Here is a 6,871-nt window from a genome sequence, read left to right on the forward strand (position 1 = left end):
CCATTTTACCCTGAGACTCCATGTCATGTAGGAAATGCCCCTCCCGTGGGAACGCCCCGCCTCTGTGCCCATCAACAGTTGCTTAGCATAGCATGTTTGGCAACACAAAATGGCAATTCTTATATAATGTAAAATTGTTCTCTTTTGTTCTTATTTTTCTTGGACAATGTAACCTGTCAGCAATGATTGTCTAGATGTTAGTACCATTCTTTAACTTGTACCCAACTAAGGTTGTTTTGACCTGCTTCCCCTTCTGCTTATGATTTTAGATCTCATGATGTTAGTTTGTTATTTTGAATCATAGCAACAGACACTTATGATTGATGTACTGACTGATGGTATAAAAGCCTCTGCAACCCTACCCTTGGGGCTGTTCTCCCAATAGCCATTTTGGGTGGTATGTGAGACAGTCAGCAGGCTGGCTAATAAAGATGCTCAGATTTGGATTCTCAGTGGTGATCAGTCTGTTCTTAAATTGTGCCCCACAACAGTTAAGAACCTCCATACTTCAACAAAATAAGATTTTTTTTGTGTGTGTGTGTTGCTGGAGATAGAACCCAAGACCTGGTGCATGCTAAGCATGCACTCTACCACTGAGCTACACCCCCAGCTCCTAAGATGGTATTTTTATTATCTAGGATGACAAAAGACAGACTGTTTGCAGAGCTGAAATCTTGACTCATGCCCACTTAGTTGTTTCCTGATGATCACTCTTTATTAAAGGTCTCAATTGTGTCAGGGTCTATGAACTGGAAACTACAGGCAAAAATACACTTTTTTTTTCTTTTTGTACTGGGAATTGAACCCATGGATGCTTAACTACTGAGCCACATCCCCAGCCCTTTTTATATTGTATTCAGAGATAGGCTCTTGCTAAGTTACTTAGGGTCTTACTAAGTTGTTGAGGCTGACTTTAAACTCACTATCCTCCTGCCTCAGCCTCTGGAGTTGCTGGGATTATAGGTGCACACCATTGCTCCCCCCAAAAAATACACTTCATGAGGCCAGTGACCCACGGGCAGGGCATAAGTCTCAGGCGGCACCTGAAAATGAGCATACACACCTGCCATGTACACCTGAGGTGTTGAGGCATACCAGTGGAGAAGACAGGAACTCTAGGCAAAGTGAAACGAGGAGGAAGGTGTGTACTGGCCTTTCTATTTGTAAAAAGGAGGCCCCCAAAGATCCACCAACTGGTCCATTCTAATGTGCCAGATCAGGAAAGGCTGACTTCCGGGCTGGGGATATAGTTCAGTTGGTAGAGTGCTTGCCTAGCATGAAAAAGGCCCTGGGTTCAATACCCAGCAACACCACCACCAAAAAAAAAAAAAAAAAAAAAAAAAGCTGATTTCCACCCATGGAAACATAGATTAAACAAAAATCAATTCCAATTTAAATGCATTCCACCCCTTTTACATTATACTTGTAGAGCTAATTGCTCCTTGTTGTCATATGCTCTAGGGCAAGAGAGGCATCATTAAAGTACTAAAAATTATTTCCATGAAATGGATTTGTGCCAGAAAGAGCGACCACTGATGAATTCTTCTGTAGTGGGTTCTTTTAGAGTTGTATTTTGTTGTTGTTATTTTTTTTTTTTTTCTTTTTTGTGGTACTGGGGATGTCAAGTGCTCTACCACTGAGTTTTTGAAAAAAAAACTCAAATTTGCAAGAGAAGATGGAGTCTTTTAAAAGTTTTTTTTGGTTGTTTATGTATTTATTTTTGGTACCAGGGATTTAACCCAGAGTGGGTTAACCACTGAACCACATCCCCAGCCCTTTTTTGTGTTTTATTTAGAGACAGGGTCTCACTGAGTTGCTTGGCACCTCGCTTTTGCTGAGGCTGGCTTTGAACTTGTGATCCTCCTGCCTCAGCCTCCCGAGCCCCTGGAATTACAAGTGTGCACCACTGTGCCGGACCTTTAAGTTCTTAACAAATAACAATTGTATGGGTCTGTGGCCTTGGGGATTTTATTGGTCCATCCCTTCATTCATTCCTCTTTCATCAGTTCCTTTTTATTTTATTTTGACAAAATGACAAATGTCATGTGCCTAGTGTATACCAGACTTTGTAGGGGGCCCTGGGAAATCCAGTGATCAGCAAAGAGAGACAGTCTCATTGTTCATGGGGCTTGTAGCCTAGTCAGGTCACTAATAATTGAATTAGTAAATGTAAAATTCCCACTGTGACAAATGCTTTGGAACCAATAATAGGGAGGTTTTTCTCTGGGACTTCAGCAAAGCTTATCCTGAGAAAAGTTTTGCATGAGCTGAGATCTCAAGATTTCAAGGTTGGGATTGAGGGTATTGAGCATTGCACAGTGGTGGAGCACATGGCCCTGGGTTCAATCTGAATAGGTTTCATTAGTTTGTTATTTCCACAATCTCACAGTGCTGGGGACTTGAACCCCGGCCTCCAGCATGTGAGGCAGGCACTCTATGAGATGGGCTATATGTCCTGCGCTGCTCCTGGGTTCAATCTGCAATTCCCAGCCTTCCTCCCCATCGGAAAAAAAAAGCAAACAAACAAACAAACAAACAAACAACAACAACAAGAAACAAAGAAAAGAAGAGAAAAAAACATCACAAGGATAAGTAGGTAGGTCAGGTTGAGGAGTTAGCATGTGCAAAGGCCTTGTTGTACAAGGACCTTTCTAACTACTGGGAGAAGAAAGTCAGTGTTTCTGGAGCGGGGAGAGAGAGAGAGAGAGAGAGAGAGAGAGAGAGAGAGAGAGAGAGAGAGAGAGAGAGAGAGAGAGAGAAGCATGGGCATGGGCATGAGATTGAGCTAGAGAAGTATCAGAGGTCATATCATGTTTGGCTTTTTATTTTTTTCCCAGTAGTGGGGAATCCAGGACGTTATACTTACTAGGTGAGCTGTACCTCTGAGTTCTAATTCTAGCCCTTTTTATTTCATTTTGAGACAGGGTCTTGCTAAATTGCCCATGCTGACTGCTAAAGTTTGGATGTGAGGTGTCCCCCAAAGCTCATGTGTGAGACAATGCAAGAAGGCTTAGCGGGAAAATGATTGGGTTATGAGAACTTCAACTTAATCAGTGAATTAATCCCCTGATGGGGGTTAACTGAGTGGTACTTGTAGGCAGGTAGGGTGCTGCTGGAGGAGGTGGGTCATTGGGGCATGCATTTGGGGTACATATTTTGTCCTTGGTGAGAGGACAAGCCTGTTTCCTGGTGGCCATGTCCTGAGCTGCTCTCCTCCATCGCTCTCTTCTGTAATGATGTTCCGCTTCACCTAGAGCCCTAAGGAACGGAGCAGGTCATCTATTTACTGAGACCTCTCAAACTGTGAGCCTCCGAATAAACTTGTCCTCCTCTAATTGATCTCATCAGGTCTTTTGGCCCCAGCAGCAAAAAAGCTGCCTAAAACCCTGGCCTTGAACTTGGCATCCTCCTTCCTGAGTCTCCGAAGTAGCTATGATTACAGGTGTGACGCTATGCCTGGCTCATGCTGGCTTTCTTTTTTGGTGACACTGGGGATGGAGCCCATGAACCATTCCTTATGCAGGGCCTCATGAATGGTAGGCGAGTGTTCCTCCACCGAGCTGTACCTCTGGCTGCTGTGCTGGGTTTTTTAGGCTGTGTGTTGTGCTATCGTTCTTTTCTGGAGAGTAATAAAGGCCCTCTGAAGGGCTTTAGCTAGCATCGGGTGCCATGGTGGGGCAGGGGCATGCAAACTCTGGCCTAAGCTCTGGCAGGTGTGTTAGGTTTCTGTTCCTATAATGGTCTTTTTGTTTGTTTTGTTCTCTCTCTTTTTTTCTCCTTCAGTACTTGGGATTGAATACGGGGCTTGGTACGTGTTAGGCAAGTGGTGTGCCACTGAGCCACATCCTTAGCCCTCTGTCACTGTAATGATATACCTGAGATGATCAATTATAAAGATAAAAGGTTTATTTTGGCTCATGGTTTTGAAGTTTTCAGTCCATGATTGGGTAGACCCATTGCTTTGGGTCTCTGATGGGGGTGCCAGATGGCAATGACAGGAGTGGGTGTTTGAGTAAACTGATAACCTCATGGCCATGAAGCAAAAAGAGAGAGGAAGGGGCCCCAACTCCATAATCTCCTTCAGGGACACACCCCAATGACCTTGGGACCTCCTACCAGACTCCTTCTGCTGAGGGTCCTCTTCATCTTCTAATAGCTCCACTTGGGGATTAAGTCTTTAACACATGAACCTTCGGGGAACATTAAACATCCAATGATAGCAGCAGGGACTGGCAGGCCAAACCAAGCAGAGGCCAGTTCCATCTTCAGAGCAGCTGGCTTCTCTCAAGGCTGGGTGTGAGCACAGCTCTTTCAGAGGCTGGGTCACATATGCTGGACCTGATCTCACTTTATGTCACACAGTCGCAAGGACTGCACAGTAAGTTCCCAACTCTTCCTCACGCAAAAGGACGGTGTTCTTTGTTTTGTTTTTTTTTTTTGTACCAGGGATTGAACCCAGGAGTATTTAACCACTGAGCCACAGCCCCTGCCCTTTTTATATTTTATTAGAGACAGGGTCTTGCTGAGCTGCTTAGGGTCTCACTAAGTTGCTGAGGCTGGGTTTGAACTCCTGACCCTCCTGCCTCAGCCTCTGGAGATACTGGGATTAACAGGCATGCACCACTACAGCTGGCTAGGACAATGTTCTTTTAACCATGTCATTTGTATTTATTTATTTATTTATTTATTTATTTATTCATTTATTTTGTGTGTGTGTGTGTGTGTGTATGTGTGTGTGTGTGTGTGTGTGTTTGTTTGCTAGGGGTAGAACCAAGGGCTTCACATTACAGTTACAGATTTTCACCACTGTGCCAGGCTGTTTAAAAAAAATAAAAAAAAAAAGTATTATTTTTGATTCTTTTCATCTTTGCATCATTAGCGTTAGCAGAGTTCCTATTGTTTAACATACATTTGGTCAGATCAAATAAGTGGAAGCAACTGTCATTTGCTCAACTGAGTCATCCTTCCCTGTGATCGTCTCATTCTGGTTCATCCTATGGATCTGAATAAAACCTTGCCTTGGGGCAGGAAGGAGGGAAAGAAAAGGGAAGGAGGTTGAGTAAGTTGTTACATGCCATGTATGATTAGGGCATAATGAATTTCTCTATGTATAATTATAAAGCACCAGTTAAAAAAAAAAAAAAAAACCAAAACTTACTTAGTTTCTGATTTACAACCATTCCGACGCAGTACTATTTCACACAAGCTTGGTTAAAACAAGACTCGGGCGAGAGAGTTCCACTTCAGTGAAGAGAACGAATCCACCAGGTTGTATCAGGAGAGTCGCTTCAGTATTTGGCATTGGAGGATATTCCATCAGGTGGGGCATCAGCCAGGACGCAGGCCCTTCCGTGTCTGTTGAAGCTGAGGGTGGTCGACCATCCCCTCATCATTCAATTGGAAGTTAAGACCTGAAAGTTTTTGACAATGCACAGGCTTGGGATTCACCACCATGTTGCTCTGGATCTGGAACTGGATCAGAACCTGGGCTGGGGATTTTTTTGTGCTTTACAGCAGTCTCCCTAATCTTGGGGTCCTCCTGTAGTGAAGGGTCTTCTGGCTTGACCTAAGGGCTGTCTGGAGATCCTGAGAGACTGTAGGCTATGACAGGGATGCCCTTGAGGTGGCAGTAGTGGATCAGTTTCTTCTGGGTGAGGTGTGGGTGACATTTGACCTGATTAGTCACTGGTTTATATTTGAGTCCAGGTTTGTTCAAGATCCTTTCAACCTGGACGTGGTTGAAATTGAGATGCCAAGGGCTTTCACCAACCCCTTGTCCACCAGCTCCTCCATGACCTCCCGGGCATCCAAGAATGTTAATTTACTGGTGAGGCCATTGTCTTTATCACCTTTGGGGAATAACTCCTACCCAGACTGCAATCCCTGTGGCCAGGGAATAAGATAGATGTCCAGATAGTCCAGTTTCAGATCCTTGAGGGTCGTCTTCTTCTTTTTTTTTTTTTCTTTGAGGGTCTTCTGATAGGCTTCCTTCAGAAGGTATTTTTTTCAAAGAAGATGCACCACAGCTAGGTGCAGTGGTTCACACCTATAATCCCAGTGGCTTGGGAGGCTGAGGCAGGAGGATCGCAAGTTCAAAGCCAGCCTCAGGAACTCAGTGATACCCTGTCTCAAAATAAAAACCAAATGGGCTGGGGATGTAGCTCAGTGGTTAAGCCTCTGGGTTCAATCCCTGGTATTAAAAAAAAAAAAGTGCAATACAACTTGCTAACAGTAAAGAGGTCCATACCACCTTCTCTTCTCCTACCTCGATTCTCATTCTAATAGACGTAGGCACAGTCTGTGGCAATATCCTGAATCAATGGCTACCTTCATGGCTTCTTTGACCTTGTTTGGGGGAAACTTCCAGGTGCCCAGACCAAAATGGGCATCTGGGCTATGGTGCTGAGCTCCATAAGGGTGGCCATGGTTGGTGCAGACATGGTTCTGAGAGAACATCCTAGAAGATATGTGTGAAAGCATTTGGGTAATAGTTCACGACTCGTGAGATAGGCCAGAAAAGGACAGATGACAGATGGTTGGTTTCATTTTCTTTTTTCCCCAAGTATGTGTATACTCACTTATTAAAGAGAATCTACTAAGAAGTGTTAGATAAACAACATGCCTGTTGTCCCAGCCAGTGGGGAGGCTAAGGCAGGAGGATCACAAATTCAAGGCCAACTTAAGAAACTTGGTGAGACCCTGTCTCAAAATAAGGTTTTAGAAAGGGGTAGGGATACAGCTCAGGGTGGGTGGCTTGCCTGATATGTAGAAGACCTGGAGTTCAATCCCCAGTACTTCAAGGAAAAAGAAGAAAAATAAGCATTAGACAAAATTTAGGGAAAAAAACATGTGATTTGCTGCCATTTAATCT

General features: G+C 44.0%; 1 pseudogene across 1 annotated transcript; it reads right to left on the minus strand.

The window, feature by feature from the left end:
* Window positions 1-5,288: 5,288 nt before the first annotated feature.
* LOC306648472 (aldose reductase-related protein 2-like) lies at window positions 5,289-6,440 on the minus strand (annotated as a pseudogene). The gene is made up of 2 exons: window positions 6,378-6,440; window positions 5,289-5,988 (listed from the first exon to the last, which is right to left on the minus strand). The product of its transcript is annotated as an aldose reductase-related protein 2-like (transcript).
* Window positions 6,441-6,871: the final 431 nt, after the last annotated feature.

This window comes from Sciurus vulgaris (assembly GCF_902686455.1).
Source record: "Sciurus vulgaris genome assembly, chromosome: 17".
Classification (NCBI taxonomy): domain Eukaryota; kingdom Metazoa; phylum Chordata; class Mammalia; order Rodentia; family Sciuridae; genus Sciurus; species Sciurus vulgaris.